The following is an 18,213-nucleotide window of genomic DNA, read 5'->3' on the forward strand; positions in this document are numbered from 1 at the left end:
TACATATTAAGTCCATCTAGCCTAATGTGTCCTTTAAGGCCAAGACTTCTTACTGATTTTCTGTCTCAATGATCTATCTATTGGTATAAGTGGGGTATTAAAGTCCACTACTATTATTATATTGCTGTTAATTTCTCCCTTTTGGTCTGTTAACATTTGCTTTATATATTTAGGTGCGCCTATGTGAGGTACGGAAGTATTTACAAACGTTATATATTCTTTTGTTGGATTGGGCCCTTTATTATTATGTAATGTCCTTCTTTGTCTTTTCTTAGTCTTTGTCATAAAGTCTATTTTGTCTGATATAAGTACATGTATACCAGCTTCCTTTTCGTTTCCATATACATGGAATTTCTTCTATCCCTTCATTTTTAGTCTTTGTGTGTCCTTAGCTCTGAAGTGAGTCTCTTGTAGACAGACATAGATGGGTCTTTTTTTTTTTTTTTCTTTTAATCCATTCAGCCACTCTGTCTTTTGGTTGGAGAATTTAGTCCATTTACATTTAAAGTAATTATCAATAGGTAGGTACTTACTGGCATTCTGTGAACTGGTTTTTGTTTGTTTGTTTGTCTTGGCTGTTTTTGTAGTTCTCCTCTGTACCTTCTTCATCTCTTGCTCTCTTCCCTTGTGGTTTGATGACTGTCTTTAGTGTTATGTTTAGATCCTTTTCTTATTATCTTTTGTGTATCTGTTATAAGTTTTTACTTAGTGATTATCATAAGGTACACATATAATGGTCTCTTTATATAGTAGTTTATTTTAAGTTGACAGCAACTTAAATTTGAACACATTCTAACAACTACATTTTTCATCCTCACCTCCCCATCCATGTTTTACATTTTTGGTGTCATATATTAAATCCTTTTCTGTATCACTTAACTTATTGTTATAGTTAATTTTATTAATTTTGTTTTTTTAATTTTCATACTAGGTTAATAAATGGCTAATCTATTACCTTTATTGTATGTTTGCCTTTTCCAGTGAGATTTTTATTTTCACTTTTTTTTTTTTTTTAATTTTTAGTTAGTGCCTTTTTTTTCAGCTTAAAGAAGTCCCTTTTAACATTTACTGTAAGGTTGGCTTGGTGGTGATAAACTCTCAGCTTTTACTTATCTGGAAAAGTCTTTATGTCTCCTTCAATTATAAATGATAAGAGTATTCCTGGTTGGAAGATGGGTTTTGTTTTGTTTTGCTTTTTTGTTTGTTTGTTTTGTATTTGTTTTGTTTTGTTTTGTTTTTGTTTTGCCTTTAGTAGGGCTGGAGGAGAGTGTGGGGATGAGGCAAGGCTACTGGCACTAGCAAAGTGAAGTAAGCATGCAAAAATGGCATCCATCAACACCTCTTTCCTCAAAGGAAGTCCTACCAGATCCCTGCATCTCCCATAGATGTTTGGAGATCAGCTAATGAATCTCCTTAACAAACAGTCAAGGCACTTTTCAAACTGCTGCCTTTATACTGGCTCCCAGGGTAAGTGATCCTGCATACAACCCCTTTATGAACAGACTTTGTTCCCCATAGCCTTTGGGGTCTCCTGAATAAGCCCCATTAGATTTTGGAGCCAGGTGTTTTGGGGAGCTATTTTTCCAGGGTAGGTCCCAAGGGTCTTGGTATCTGATGTGGGATGCAAACTCCTCACTCTCTAGAGAGAATCTCTATACTTGTGATATCCCTCCAGAAAACCCCCCTCTGCCTCTAATATCCACATCAATATAGCCCTTTTATTTTTTGTTGTGGAAGACCTCTTCAACTAGTTTTTAGGTCTTTTTCGAAGAGGATTGATTCATATATAGCTGTAGATTTGGTGTTTGTATATGGGAGGAAGTAAGTTTAGGCTATTCCTACAGTTGAACCTGCTATTGATTTTTAACTTCATCTCATGACAGTTTACTACAACCACCCAATCCACCTGCTAGAACAACATCCCACAATTTTAACTACCTGGTGTAATACAGAGGGTTCATAAAGAGGTACAGTTCATCATCAATTAGAAGATGATGCTAAAGAAGAGAGATGCTTTGATTAAATACTATTTTTTCTCCTTCTTTAAAGTTTCTCTCTCAAAGAAATTATTTTATGGTGAATTTAGGTAAAGAACTGTTTATAACACGAAATAATTTTATATGAAAAGGCTGTATATATATTTCACTGTTTCTAAAACAGTATCTGTTTTGTGTGACCAAAGAAATCCAGTGAACGACAAATGGAGATAAACATGCAACAGGAATCCAGGGCCCAGGAAAGCATGAGCACAGTATGGCAAACACAAGCCTTCTCTTAACTCTTTCCTTTTCTACCACACCTGCTCTTGTTTCTCTCCCCTATTCCTTAATTTCACACCACCAGCTGCTCAGAGCCAATATTTTCACTTACCCCAATGGCAGTCTTAATGCTTTTCCTTGGAATTAAGGAGGGATGCTAAGGGATAAAAAAAAAAAAAACCAACTTAGTTTGGCTTAATAAGAAAAATCTTAATGTGGAAAGATCTGTAAAAGGGAGAAAAGAAAAAAAGGGGAGGCTTCCCTTTGTCCCCAAATGTTACCTTACCATAATCAGTGACATCTCTGAATCAGTGTCTAAATGTAATGAAAATCCTCTGACTCATCTGTTACCCTCTAAGCAGCTTATTTTCACTCTAGTCAAAGCAACAGCCTCACCACAGACTGTTCAATTAATGTTACCAGTAGATTGATGTCCTGACATTACACTCTCAGTGGTCCAACTAGTTCAGGCATTACTGTTTTAAAAGACAGGATAGGACTGGCAAAATCAACCATAAATCCAAGTTATAGATCATGGGAAGAGACAGGGATCAGGAAATATATCCGCTTTGTAGGTTTTAACAACTTAAGAAATTTTGACACCGTGTGAAAACTGTCTCTAGAGCTCAAATAATTGTCTAGTCTAAGTGAAATAAGAATTAAAATTTTGGTTTGAGTACAATGGTGGGGAGAAAACTCAACTTAGAATCATAACATCTGGTTCCAATTTTACTCTGCCATTTATTACCTGTGACTTTCAACATACTGCAGCTCTTACCCTGAATTTCGATATCTGAAAATTGGGAAAATTCAAGAGCATACATGAAGGTGTTAGTTATTGTGAGGATTTAACAATATAAAACATGCAAAAGCTAATAGCATAGTACCTGAAATGCAGTAGATACTCAATAAACATTTTACAGAAACAATTTTCCTCCGCTGTAGCTGTGTGCTATCAACTCAGAACTTAAAATCCATTTTGAGGTGGGAAAAGAAACCTTTTCTTTCTGATACGGCCATTGGCTGACATCTGCATTGTGTGAAATATTAGGTCTCTCTTAACTTCTACTGTCAGATGTGAAATGATATAAAATTCATTCACATAATTTATTGAGGACCTACTTTCTTCCTCAACAGGCTTGCAGTCTAGCAGTAAGAGAGAAATACAAATTTTTTTCAATCTTGGGTATATGTATAATTGCCACAACAAAGCAGGCTCTGGTACAGTGGCAGAAGCAGGGGAAAGGAAGAGTGTAAGGGTCTGAGAGAACCAGGGAGGCTTTGGTGAGGAAGAGGACATGGACTCAGGCTTAGGGGTCAGAGAAGGAATTTGCCTTCTCTGTGTGTGTGAGAGAGAGGGGGTTTTTTCCAGACAGAACCTAAAGAAATAACCAAACTCTAAAATATTTTAAAATATGTAAAAAGCTCTTTTTAAATACACCTACATTCTAAATTCATTTGGTTTATATACCCATAGTAAGTTATTTATAATTGTACACATATTTTCCCAGTGACTCTAACTTAGATAACTTAAAAGTAACAGAGGGGTGCTTGGGTAGCTCAGTCAGTTAATTAAGCATCTGGCTTCAGCACAGGGCATGATCCTAGGGTCCTGGGCCCCGTGTCAGTCTTCCTGATCAGCGGGGAGCCTGCTTCTTCCTTCTGCCTCTGCAGTTCCCCTTGCTTGGGCTTGCTTTCTCTCTCTCTGTCAAATAAATAAATAAATAATCTTTAATTAAAAAAAGTAAAAGAGATATTTGTCTTCTTAGGTTATGAGAACTTCTATAAGAATAAATTGATAAAACCAATCAAACGGGGGCACCTAGCTGACCAGTCAGTAGAGCATGTGATTCTTGATCTCAGACTTGTGGGTTCAAGCCCCATGCTGCATGTAGAGATTACATAAAAAATCTTTAAAACAACAACAACAACAACCACATCAAACATTCTACTTTTACATACTTGTTTTAGCTGGGAGATAACAGTTGAGTTAACTGGGAGACCCTTGATATTTGCTGTGTGGAAATGCGTGTAGTGTGGTCCTTGGTTTTCTTTCAAACCATGGTGCCATCTAGAGTCATATCATGATCATCATTATCATCACAATCATCACAGCAGCCAATACTTCTATGGTGTTTATGTACTAGACACTGTTGCAAGGGCTTGATCCGTAGAAACCCATTTATTCTCAAAAATGACCCCCCCAAAAATCCCATTGCCTTTTCAATTTTGTTAAAAATTTCTTACTTACTGAGCAATTTTCCTTTGGCTAGAACATTCCCAGCACAGATTTAGAAACCATTTCTTATTTCTCTGTGAGGCATATGACAGGCTTGGTCATATACCTTAATCGTGGCTAAATAAATAAACATCACTCTTCATAGGCCTTTACATTTTCACTTCTTCTCATACTCACTACCTAGCTCTTAGCTTTTTCTCCAAACTACTTTTCACAAATAAACCAAATTTCTACTCTTCACAAGAGTTATGATATAGTGATACCTTGGTAGGAACAATCAAGTCTCCTGAGAAGCTGTGGCCGAGTAGCTGTTGGACTTACTCCCTGAGTAAAGTGATTTGCTCCTGTGCCATACAAGCACTTCAGATCCCTGCTTCAGTAAAATGACCACCATGTACCTGTCTGGACTTTGAGACATGTACAAAGAGTGAAATCAAAAACACTAAATCCAAAAGTCTATTACTTTACATGACTGCTGAGGTTAGAAGACAGCACAATGTGTAGTCTATATAATGAGAATATAGCAGTAATATTTAGGAATAAAGTTTAAAAGCCACTACTACCAAATTTCTTTTTTATATTACCTTGATGCCTCAAATGTGTACTTTTCACATAGAACTCCCATATTTCCCTATGCCTGCAAATAACCTACTATGAGAAAAATTTAACACTGCAACTCCTGCATCTACCACCCTTAAAATGAGATGATTAGGAAATCAGAAGCTAAATTATATGTCTGAGTACTAACATGCCTACAAATAGTATAAACTATACATGCAGAAATAGTAAAAAACTCTTGATTATCACAGAAAAGTTAATCTCAATTTTAAAGCATCAACAGAAAGAATTTTAATACTTTTTAGAATTTTGATAAATTTTAGTCAAAAGCTATTTCATGATTCCATCTTCTTTTTTCATGAAATGATTACATCATTTAATACACGTAACATTTTTAGAATAGTGTCTGCATATGTGTGGTAGCCAACTTTCCCCATTTTAATAATAGTTATTTGGCTTAAAGGACTCAATTTTCATAACAGACCAACCACTTAGGACATTCAGTGTAAAATGTCCTCAAAAGAGTTGGTTCTTGAAGTTAGAAGGGTCACCAAAAAGAATCCACAGTGTCACTCCTAATGTCAGAATGACAAAACTGATTTGATCATAAACAGTCTCAAAAATGCCAGTGTGCTTTGGGGAAACGCCAACTTGGTCCAACCACTGTGAACCTGCAACTCTGAGAGCACGGTTTCAAACTTCTTAAGGAGGGTAGTGGCAGAATGTGGACCTCAGAGTCCAGTTAAACAAAAGTTAAATTGCTTTTTAATTAAAAATATATACACTCCAGAAACCCTAATAATTTGGGTAGTATTTGAAAATAACAGCTTCAACAAATATGATTTCTAAAGATTTCTGGCCATTCAGACCTGCTGTTCTACGGGTGTGAAATAAAACACCAGGCTTCATCCCACTGAAATATGAGAGGCAAAGAGCTCGTTTTAACTATTCATACGTCTGTGTTGGCTTTACAGATAAAGATCAACTCAATGGCATTTTAGAAAATTAGTTGTGTCTAATCCCCAGTGTCTTAGTTGACATTTCCTTTATTAATAGAACAGGATACACATGGCTGTGTGCAACCTCTTACTGGGTCTGTTGTGACTGTTGTAGCTGCCTGCAAAGTACAGCTTCTCTGTGAAGTAAACTGGGCTGCTCCAAGGGAAAGAAAACTTTGCCAGCCTCCTTGTTAGCTTTCTCTATTTTAAACATTGATGTTTCTTGAGCATTTGCAGATTTCTCAAAAGTCTTTTAATATCTAAATAACAAAACCAGATGTTAAACATGGATCTTGGGCATTATTATTATTATTTTTTAAAGATTTTATTTATTCATTTGACAGACGGAGAGGCAGAAAGGAGGCAGAGAGAAAGAGGGGGAAGCAGGCTCCCCGCTGAGCAGAGAGACCTATGCAAGTCTCCATCCAGGGACCCTGGTGTCTTGACCTGAGCCAAAGGCAGAGGTTTTAACCCACTGAGCCACCCAGGTGTCCTGGATCTTGGGTATTATACATACCTAATGAATCCCTTGAACTCTACCTCAAGAACCAATGATGAACTATATGTTGGCTAACTGAACACAATAAAAAGATACATAAACAACAATCTCTAAAATACCTCCCCCAAAGCTATCTTTAATATTTTGCTAACATATAGCTTTCCCAAACAAAAAGTGTAACTGGTAATTTTTATTATTTAACCCTCACCCCACCAACCACTCTCCAAAATCTTGTAAGTCATCCAATAGCAAACAGACAGATAAATAATAATTAGGTCTCCATTTCTTTCCTTTATTTTTTCCCATTATCTTCTTTCCTTCATTTTTTACTTTCTCATTTTCTTTCTCTTGAATATCTGAACGTTATTTGCTTTTCCACTTCTAGAACCATTTCATTTGTTTTTTGCATAAAACAAAAACAAAAAATGGAATGGCTAATAAACATACGAAAACATGCTCAACATCATGGATCAGGAGAAGGTAAAAGAAAGTAACACCAAGATAACACATTCCCTTCCAAAATGAAAAACATAACATAAGTTGACAGACCCCAATGGTAGGGAAACTGACATTCTAATGTATGGTTAATAGTGCAGTTATTTTCAAGGGTGGCAATTTCTTTCTGAAACCAAAATGTGCATAGCTTTTGATCCAGCAATTCTACTTTTTAAAATGTATCCTACAGAAATACTTGTAAAACTATGTAATCATATCCATAATAATGACCATATACAGAATCTGTTGATTAAATTATTGTATAGCTATAGTATCATGCAATTTTAAAAAAATAATGAAGTAAACCTATATTACAGATATGGAAGAATTCCCAAAATTTGTTTTTAGTGAATAAGAACAAACAGCAAAATAGTATATATAGCATGCTCTTTCACTAATTTACAAATACATATATGCATAGGTACATTTAAGCACAAATATCTCAAATTTATTTATTTTTAGATTCATTTATTTATTTGAGAAAGAGAGAGAGAGCAGAGGGGGATGGGGAGAGAGAATCTGAAACAGGCTCTTAAATAATTGCGGAGCTGGATGCTGGGGCTCAATCCCACAACCTGGGGATCATGACCTGAGCAAAAATCAAGAGTTGGACACTTAACTGATTGAGCCACGAGGTTCCCCAATACCTCAAATTTAATGTCTATAAAATTGAACTACTTCTCTTTTCCCCAACACTGTCCACTATCTTACTAAACAACACCTCTATCACTTGCTCATTCAAGAAAGGAGGACATCTTCCTCTTTTGTATTCTTTACCTCCAATCCAATCCTAATCTTCAAATCTGTGTACTTCTCATTGTCACCACCGCCATTAGCCCTTCTAAGTCTCCATCAGTTTCGCCTGATTTTGACAATAGCTTCCTATTAATTTGTTGTCCTCTACTCTTGCAATTTCCTAATCTATTTTTATACTCCTTTTTAAAATTAACATATATTATTTGTTTCAGCAGGATAAGTCTGTGATTCTTCAGTCTTACACAATTCACAGTGCTCACCATACCACATACCCTCCCCAATGTCCATCACCCCTATGCCATCCATCACTGTCACCCTCTTCCACTCCAGCAAACACAATTGGGATTATGTCTCTCCATGTCTAAAACCCTCGTGGTATCACTTTGCACTTAAAATCTATCTCCTTAAAAAACAAAAACAAAAACAAAAACAAAAAACTATCTCCTTTCTTCAGCCTACACAATATGCATTATCTCAACCAATGACTACTTCTCCAACCAATGGCATTATTATTGTAACAGCAATAGTAATATTATTGTCAAACATTTCCTCACTTAGATTTCAAAAGAACTGTTTAAGAAATACAGCTATTAGTAACTACACTGAAGACAGTCATGGGTTTATCCCAGGATGAACCATTTGAAAGTTATCTCTTGCCCAGATCTTACTCCCATCCAATCTATTCTCCACACAGCCTCAGGAAACATAATCAAGAGGTAATATACTCAAGACATTCCATTGCTTAAAAGCCTTCAGTGGTACAGACTGACCTGATCTGGTCTCCACTTAGCTCTCCAACCTTATCTCATGCCACTATACCTCGATTAATATACTTGTGCTAAGTGAACCCTTCTTAGTGCTCAAATACACCAATCTCTTCATCAGTCTCTTCTTCATCTTGGAACTTTGTATGTGCCTCTCTGCCTGAAACATTTTTCCTTCTGTTTATATGGCTGGCTCCTTCTATATTTTCAGTCTCAGCTTAAATGCCATTTTCAAAGAGTCCTTCCTTGACCAGTAAGTAACCTACTCCTACCTTTCTTTCTCATTGTGCCTTACTCATTTCCTTTATATCCCTTGACACAAGTTGAGGTTGGTTTTTTACTTATTTGCATTTATCTTCCTAATAATCTGCAAGTTCTATGCAACACAGCCATAGTGAAAGCATAGTGATAGCATTGCTAGTGGAAGCTATGAGTCATGCCTGCAAAGTCAGGAAGACCTCTTAGAATATAGCATTAAGTCCTGAACTTAAAGGAATGAGCAAGGAAAGGAAATGAGGAAGGCCATTTCAGGTTAAGGGGACAATTGGTGAAGCTAGACAAAAGCATGTAAAAGAATGTCAAATTCCAAAAGACTGTAATATTTGGGGTTTGAGGAGGGAAACAAGAAAGGGTTATTTAGCCAAATGGGGACATGAGGCTGGAAAGATAGATACAACCAGGTGGTAAAGGACTAAGGAGACTTTTGTCCTATGAACACTGGAGAGCCACAGATAACTTAAATGAAGAAATACTAGATTTATAATTCAGATGGAGGAAGAGGAGAAAATATTAGACTATCTTCTAATAAACAAATTATAGCCCTAAGCCCCTCATTAGTAAAGATACACAATACCATCCAAAAATGGGATAAATTAGTTTTTAATTAAAGATGAATATATAGGCAAAAATACATGTAAATACGTATACATTCTATTACATTTTAAGAGGTTAACTTTTTAAAAATAATGTAGTTTTAGGAACTTTCCAAAGGAACTGGCAACAAAATTGTGACTGACTTTCACTAGCAATGTAGCTAGTTTACAGAGCCTGGAGCAGAGTCATTTGCCCTAAATAATAATAGAAAAAAATTTGAGACTTATAATCCATGTGTCACTTTGGTAAACTTTACACAGTAAGTTCTATGATTTAGAGAAAAACAAAAACATTTCAAGACACTTGTATATAAAGAAAAGCCCTTAAACTGACAGATTTTTAAAAGACTTAGAAAATACATGAAATTCAGTATTTTCCATTTAGAAATTCATCCAATAATCTGGAAAAAAACCAGTAAATATGAAAAAGTCACTTTAAAAAAAATCAGAATTTAGATATGACCTGATTTGACCCCAAATTCCACTGGACATTCCGTTACCAAGTAATTAGAACTCTACAGTGTACTTGTTCAATTTGTTTGTACTATGTAAAATTGATTTTTTTCTTTAATACTAAAATTTGGTCCATCTGTTGGGAAAACAGAAAATGTTCTAAATATATACAAAGAGTGGAAATGCTTCATTCCACTGGCTGTATCCTGTGGTATATGCATTTTCATCAGTATGTTTGTCTTGCAGACAAAATGAATATCAGATGGTGGTTTTGAAAAAGGGCAGACCTAACATGAGGTGATTAGTTTCAAAAACAGATTTTTATTCTTGATAAATTATTACCAAATACAATCATCTGTTGATTGAGGATATAAAACAGATTGGTCATACTATAACCCACAGGTTAAATGAAAAACGGAAATAATAAGTTTATTTAACATGGTCTTGCATTAGGTTCCCAGCAGTACAAATCTAAGGCAAATAATTAGATTTCCAATTTAAAGATATACATTTGTTAAGCCAGACATTTCCTGAGGTCATCTATTTCTCTGTTGGCTAGTCTCACTGACTGGCAATGTATTTAGGACATTTTCACTTAGAACTTTCTATTACTACCTATACCTTTTACATCACTCTGATCAAGCCAGTATTGTAGTTAGCTTCAGGGATAATGCAGAGGGCAAAGGACTGATTGTGATGATTCCTGGTCACAAATTAGATTCAAATACATGGTCCCATAGACTTAAAGGAATTAATGCCTTATAAATAAATCCCTGGTGAAAAAAATCAAGAATTTACTTGGAGACAACTGGTAAACCAAACAAATCTTATACAAACGATCCTGTACTAAGTAAATAAATGGGACAATAAATACAGTACACTCAATTTCTTAAATACTTATTCTCCTTTTTCCCACTTAATTTTATGGTGAAAAATAAAAAGTTAAAAGACAACTGCTCTGATCAATAGTATATCCTATTTTTACTGAGCATACTGCCCCCCTTCCTCCTCCTCTATTTCTTCAGTAATTTACAGCTTTGCTATGTAATGTCTCTCCAGGGAGCAAAGAATCCCATTACAGATGATTCCTCTGTGCAGACTTCAACTCTATAAATCAACAGGCTGAGCTCTCTAACAGATTTTAAATCCCTGCTTGAGTTAGACTGGGACAACCTGTAAATTGGTGGGGCTGGAAGGAGGAGGAGGAAGGAAAGTTTGACACCAAAGTAAATTCCAGGAAAAGGGCTTATAACACAGTTTGTGTTTTTGTTAACTTCTCCAGTAACTACTGTGTCCTGAGACAGAATAGGGAGGTCCAGAAATAGTAAAAATTGAGAAAGTACCTCCAAAGGAGATTTTCTCCTCAGAAGAACATTCTCAAGGGATTTTAACAAGCCCAGCAGAGTGTATCAGAAGCAATAATAAGCTGGGCTAATGCCTCATTGGAGATAAGATTTCTAAATGGAATAGAGTACCTTAAAAAAGATAAAGTTGGGGGCGCCTGGGTGGCTCAGTGGGTTAAGCCTCTGCCTTCAGCTCAGGTCATGATCTCAGGGTCCTGGGATCGAGTCCCACATCGGGCTCTCTGCTTGGCGGGGAGCCTGATTCCCCTCTCTCTCTGCCTGTCTCTCTGCCTACTTGTGATCTCTCTCTCTGTCAAATAAACAAAAATCTTTAAAAATAAAAAATTAAAAAGTTAAAAAAAAGATAAAGTTGTTTGACAAAGGTAGGGGTGGTATTTTTAAAATAAACCTCTGAGAATTAGATGGCTCATGAGAATTTATTTACTTACAGAACTTTATTTGCCCTTATTACTCAAAAAAAAAAAAAATCCTCTAGAAATCCATGGATGATGTAAAAGGATTTTGAGAAATTGCCATTACTTTTTGTATAGCACAGGTCTCACTTAAAATAATCATTAACAATGATAAGAAGGAGAATGTAAGGTATATTAATTATATAAAAACTCATATTTTAATAAGAATATTACACATACTACACCAACACTGATCACATTAAGAAATTTACTCTGGCTGATTTCCATTATTAAAAAATCAACATGATGTGGTTTTAAATGTTCCTCATAAAAAAAATAACATTATGTTCAAGTTGAGCCAAATGTTTATTGAAATACAATAGTAAGAAAAATAGGGATAGGGAAGGCAATTCAATATTCTAAACCAGAATGTTTCTAAGAGTCAATTTTATGTAAGACACCATCACAGGATCCTAGTAACAGGATTTATCTCCTCTACCCTAGCTTACTACTATTTCATTCTGTCTAAACATTTTGCTTTGAGTTTTCCCCCAGATCTCTGGCCAATTAATCCTCCTAAAACGTTACTCTAATCATGAATTAATAAAATCTGGAATGATACTTGCCTTTACTTAGTTCTATGGTCTCAGGGAATAACCTGATGACTATGACCAATTATTCTGAAAACAAACTCATCCTAAAGGAAGGAGGAAAATGAATGGATTGGGACAAGTCACTTCTAGACAAACTACTCTCAGCAAATGCTTTTGTTAGTCACTATTTTCCTCTGAGTATAAAAATAATAGCACATGATTATTAAACTAAAAAAGGTTTTAGAAGATAGCCTAATGGAACACTTAATACAGGTATGATTATCAATTTTATGTAATTCTCTATAAGGTCCTTTTTCTTCTCCAGTATCACTTCTCCAGGCCACCACCCTAACTTTCAAACATTGCTTTTGATTACTGTGACTACCGACAGGCTGAACCACTTCCAGGACAGTTTTGCTCCTCTAGTGTAAAACTGAGGGGCTTTCTCTAACAATCTTTGCCGCAGCTGATTTTTTGGAAGGGATCTCACTGTCAATCTTTATTCCAAAAGTGTTCCGAAGTCAACATTTTCTTTAGCATGGATTATTATGTAGGGACTTTCCTGTGCTGCCAGGAAACTTCAGACTGAACTTTTGAATGGAAGAAAAAAGCCTTAGGGCACAACTGGGCACCCAAGTTTAAGAATGGTGTGTTTGTTTTAAATTGGTGCTCCATCTCTGAAGTTCAGGAGGGACCTTAAAAAAAAAAAATCAATGTTTAAAAAGATCCAATTTCCTTGCACCTTTGGTCAAGAGTTCACAGTTACTTCCTCTGTTAGAAGCAGCACTAACTTACCTTAGCAATAGCAAAGAAATTTAAAACCAATGGGTTCTCTTTTCTCCATCTATTGATTCATCAGTAAATTAACTTTCCTCTAAAACTATTTTGCCTTTGTATGCAAGAGCTTTAATTCTCTACTTATTTGGCACTTACAATCTCAAATGTAAATAACAAATGCCAAAACTCCAGAATGCCCTTCCAAATACTCTTTTACTTCTGCTTACACTTACTTCAAACAGTACTTTCCTGACTTCCGATTAACAATTCTTTTATGTGTACTCTCACAAAACACTGTCTTCCTGCCTCCCTGCCCACCCCCATCACTGATATAGCACTTAACCATATTGTATTACAGTAATGGTATGAGTTTGCTTTCTCCCTGCCTACACAGACTGTGAGCTCCTGAGAGACAGGGACCATGTTTTACACACCTTTGAGTCTCAAAACATAGCACAGCAATTAACATATACTAGATAGTCCTTAAATGTATTTGCTGAATTGAATTAGACTGACAAATTGCAATTCAGGCCATGTTAATTACTGGTTAAGGCCAGGCCTCCACAAACAGGGGATAGCAGTGAAATGAGGTAATTATCCAGATCACTGAGGACAAAAAAATGTGCTAATTTGGGCAAAGTGAGTAAGCAAGATCTTGCCTAACCAGACTAATCCATCATTTCATTCTGATGCTTAGCTTTGCTAATGGAAATCTGATCTCACAGATCAGTCCTATTCTCTCCTGTGCTTTGTGTTATAATTTGCGTCATCTGTTTTACATTGATGCTGAACATACCCTACACATCTTATGCATAGGACAAAAATTGCATCCTAATCCCTGTCACCTATCATGGCATGCCATTGGTTCCAAGCAGGATCAGTGGAGGCAGTGTGTAGATGGTCCTATGAAACTCAAGATTGGACCCACATTTTAAGACCACACGTCACTAATATATTGAGTCACTGGTATCTTCTTTATACACCAAAGTCAGCAAGTTGCATAACAAATTCAACTTTTAGCACCATGGTTTCTCCACATGAAGTCAGCATAATCCTCTAGACAAAAAGTAAGATGGCTCTCTCATGTGAAACCTCAAAACTCCTAGAAGACACAGGCAGTAATTTCTTTGACATTGACCTTAGCAACATTTTTCTAGATATGTCTCCTCAGACAAGGGAAACAGAAGCAAAACTAAACTATCAGGAACTACACCGAAATGAAAGACTTTTGCACAGTGAAGGAAACCATTCAACAAAATAAAAAGATAACCTACTAAATGGAAGAAGATTTTCACAAATGATACATCTGATAGAGGGTTAGGATACAAAATATATGAAGAACTTACACAACTTAACACCAAAAACCTCCAAATAATCCTATTAGAAAATGAGCAGAGGACCTGAAGAGACATTTTTCCAAAGACATACAGGTCGCAAACACACATGCACAAATGTTTAACATCACTGATTATCAGAGAAATGCGAATCAAAACTACATGAAAAATCACCTAACACCTGTCAGAATGATTAGAATCAAAAGGCAAGAAATAACAGGTGTTGGAGAAGGTTTGGAGAAAAGGAAACCCTCGTATACATCAGTAAGAATATAATTTGGTGCTGCTACCATGGGAAACAGTATGGAGGTTCCTCAAAAAATTAAAAATAGAACTACCTATGATCCAGCAATCACACGTCAGAGTAATTATCCAAGGAAGATGAAAACACTAATTTGAAAAGATAAATGCACCTCCTGATAACTGCAGCATTATTTGCAATAACCAAGATATAAAAGCAACCCAAGTGTCCATTGTTATATGAGTGGATAAAGGAGCTGTAGTATATGCACAGGCATGCAAGCAGAAGCACACATACACAATATACAATACTACCCAGCCAGAGAAAGGATGAGATCTTGCCATTTGAGAGAACAGGGACAGACCTAGCAGGTACTACACTCAGTGAAATAAGTCAGACAAAGACAAATAGCATGATTTCACTTACACATGGAATCTGCCGAACAAAACAAATGAATAAACAGAAAGCAGAATCAGACCTATAAATACGAAGAACAAATAGATGGCTGCCAGAGGGGTTGGGGAGATGAGCAGAATGGAATGAATAAGTCACAGGCAAGAAAGGCACAGTGTAAGGAATATAGTACATGGTATTATAATAGCATTGTGTGGTGACAGCAGTAGATACACTTGTGGTGCACACAGCATAAGGGGTAAACTTGTAAAATCACTATATTGTACACCTGAAATTAGTGCAATATTGTATGTCAACTATACTTTGAATAAAAAAAATCTATAATTTTAAATATGTCCACATTATACACACCCACACACACACTAAGGTGAATCAATACAATTAACCTTTGGGAAGAAGATAAGTCTTTACTGGATTCTAAGGATTATTAGAGGAAGAAAAGAATGCTGCCCCCCTTTTTTTTTTTAAGAGAGAGAGGGTGAGACAGGAGTGTTAGCTGTGGGGGAGGCAATTGTGGGTGGAGTTAGAGGGAGAGTGAGAGAAAGTATCTTAAGAAGGCTCCACACCCAGCACAAAGCCTGACACAGGCTGTCTCACAACCCTGAGAATGACCTGAGCAGAAATCAAGAATACACTTAATTGACTGAGCCACCCAGGTGACCCAAGAATGCTGCTTTTTAAACCAACAGCTTTGTTATTTATAATGCAAATATCTGTTCATCTGTGCTTGATCTAAGCAGGAAAAGTAAAGTTATCTAAGAAACCAAACAACAGACAAGAAATTTAAATACTTAATCTCTTGTCATTCTGTGATTATAATTAATTTCCTTACATAGTTTCAGAAATGGGGATAAAAGTTTTTATTGTGTTTCGTAAAGAAGCATAAATTTCAGAAAATACTTTGCCTTTGAAATTTCAATCTTTCAACTAACAAACCAGTTATTCACTCTGCAAATAACAGAAAAACTATTGACTATATAACTATATTTGAAATCAGCACTGTCAAATTTATAGGAATTTTTTTTACACCATTAAGGCTTAAAAGTAGGATGAGGTTTTTTTTTTTTAAATTCATGGCAGATAAAATATTTAATGAAAACTACAATGAACTACAATTTAGACAGTAGAGAGAAGTAGAAAGAAACTGGATATCAGAAAAATCCTAGTTTGAATCTCAGCTTCACCAGTCATGAACTCTGTGACATTGAGCAAGTCATGGAAACTTCTGAACCTCACTTGCTCATTTCCTTTTTTTTTCCCTAAGATTTTATTCATTTATTTATTTGTCAGAGAGAGAGAGAACACAAGTAGGCAGAGCAGCAGGCAAAGGAAGAGAGAGAAACAGGCTCCCCACTGAGCAAGGAGCCAGATAAGGGACTGGATCCCAGCACCCTGGGATCATGACCTGAGCCGAAGGCAGCAGCTTAACCAACTGAGCCACCCAGGAATCCCTCATTTCTTAAATAGAATAATAGTTCCACCCTAATCTAAGTCATGACATAGTTTTGAGAAAAACATTAGATAACAAATTTGAGTATTTTTGAAACTATGGAAAGCTACACAAGACATTATTATTATTATTTTGGCATAAGGCTATCGATGGTGATGGATGCCAGTAATGGCCTGATGTTTGCCATCAGATGCATTTCTAATGCTCTGCTATTAGTTAACACAATTATTACAAGAGCAAATTACTTTTTGTTCAGACTCAGCCATCTGCAAGGTGGAAATATTTGTTTCAACACCAAGAGGAAAACAATGTGTCTTAGTTTAAATAGAGCATAATAAACACATAAACAGCTCTGTCCGAAAAAGACTAGTTCATATTCCTTCAAATTAAGGAGTCCTTGTCTCATGTGGCTTCCTCCTCCTCCTATAGGACAGACTTGTTTGCAAATGTCAATCATATTTTATTAAATTGACTGTGAAAAGGGTGAACTTCAGACCAAGATTTTCAGCCCGAGGCTTCCTTGATATGCTTGTTGCAGATGCCATTTTAGCAACTCCTGTCCAAGCTTCTTAAGAAGAAAAAAAAAGAAGGAAGAAAGAGAAAGAGAGGGAGAGGAGAGGAGAAGAGAGGACAGGAGGGGAAAGGGAGGGGAAGGAAGGCAGCGAAGAGAAGGGAAGAGGAGAAGGGAAGGGAAGGGAAGAAAAGGAAAGAAAAGAAAAAGGAGGAAAAGAAGAAAAGAGGTGAGATAGAGGCTAATACATAAATTGAAACTGGTGTGGACAAAACCATGTGGTAAATACTAAAATGGGCAACAAAGGAGAAATTCCCTAGAGCAGGCATTCAGACATTTACACTTCACCATGAGGTTAGGAGCCTACCCAAATATAACCCACTATGTCTAAGGCAATAAGAAAGCACCCAAAGAATATCAGTCATCTTCCTAAAGACTGGACTTCCTAAGTAAAGAAGCAATCTTCAACTAGCTTTCTCTCTTTGCAGATTGCTAACATCCAAAATGCAATCCAGGACTCTTTGTAAAGATTCTTTTACACCACAGGAAATAATCTTTGTTTTTCTGCACATTATTAGTCCTCAATTATTTTCAAGAAGATGCTTCCCCAAAACTATTATGAGTTGGCTAGAAAAAGTGGGTATCATTGTAGTTCCCTGGGTTTTGTCAAAATGATTACCCTTTAATAAATATGTTTATGAAGAGCCTTGGTCAAACTGGTAATCTCCTAAGTGTCTTTCTTAGCTAGGAAACCTTCCAAATTATTTTGTTTTTTTTTTTTTAAAATAGGCACCAAAAGGAGCTCCCTGCTCTCCCAACTTTAAATTCCACATATTTTTGCAGTTGGAGAAATAATTAAATTAGATAATATCTGCATAGGATATGCACCAACCCAAACTAGCATCCAAAGTAAAACTTGTGTGGGATATTATGCTGTCATGCGGGAAAAAAAAAAAAAAAAAGAGGGTTTCATATCCAAATAAGTTTGAGAAAAAATGAAATAAACTACACTTAAATGACATCTTTTCTGCTGGATTTCTCAGCTACAAAATGCTATCACGTATTGTGATGTTCTAAGAAAGTATTTACAAAATTTATTTGACCAGGAAACTCTTTTTCAGGAAATTCTATAAAAATTTGGGAAAGATGTAGTTAAGAAATGTCGATCTATAACATGGCAGAAATCTGTCAGAGTTCATCATGACCTTGTATGAGTTGTGTTTGTGTGGGTGAATCTACTTATGA

The 18,213-nt window shown here is 36.0% G+C and overlaps 1 protein-coding gene across 2 annotated transcripts in view; it reads right to left on the bottom strand.

Moving 5' to 3' along the window:
- The window catches only part of SLC25A21 (solute carrier family 25 member 21), a 492,482-nt gene that overhangs the window by 343,939 nt on the left and 130,330 nt on the right, over positions 1 to 18,213 (bottom strand). Inside the window, exon 2 of one of the 2 annotated variants that reach the window (XM_013046232.2) lies at positions 2,371 to 2,415. The exons of the other annotated variant lie outside the window; for it this stretch is intronic. The gene's annotated coding sequence lies outside the window, so the exon portion shown is untranslated. The remainder of the gene's footprint in view (positions 1 to 2,370; positions 2,416 to 18,213) is intronic. 2 annotated transcript variants of the gene reach the window in all.

Source organism: Mustela putorius, unplaced genomic scaffold, assembly GCF_011764305.1.
Source record: "Mustela putorius furo isolate JIRA1106 unplaced genomic scaffold, ASM1176430v1.1 tig00003898_pilon_pilon_pilon, whole genome shotgun sequence".
In the NCBI taxonomy this organism is placed as follows: Eukaryota; Metazoa; Chordata; class Mammalia; order Carnivora; family Mustelidae; genus Mustela; species Mustela putorius.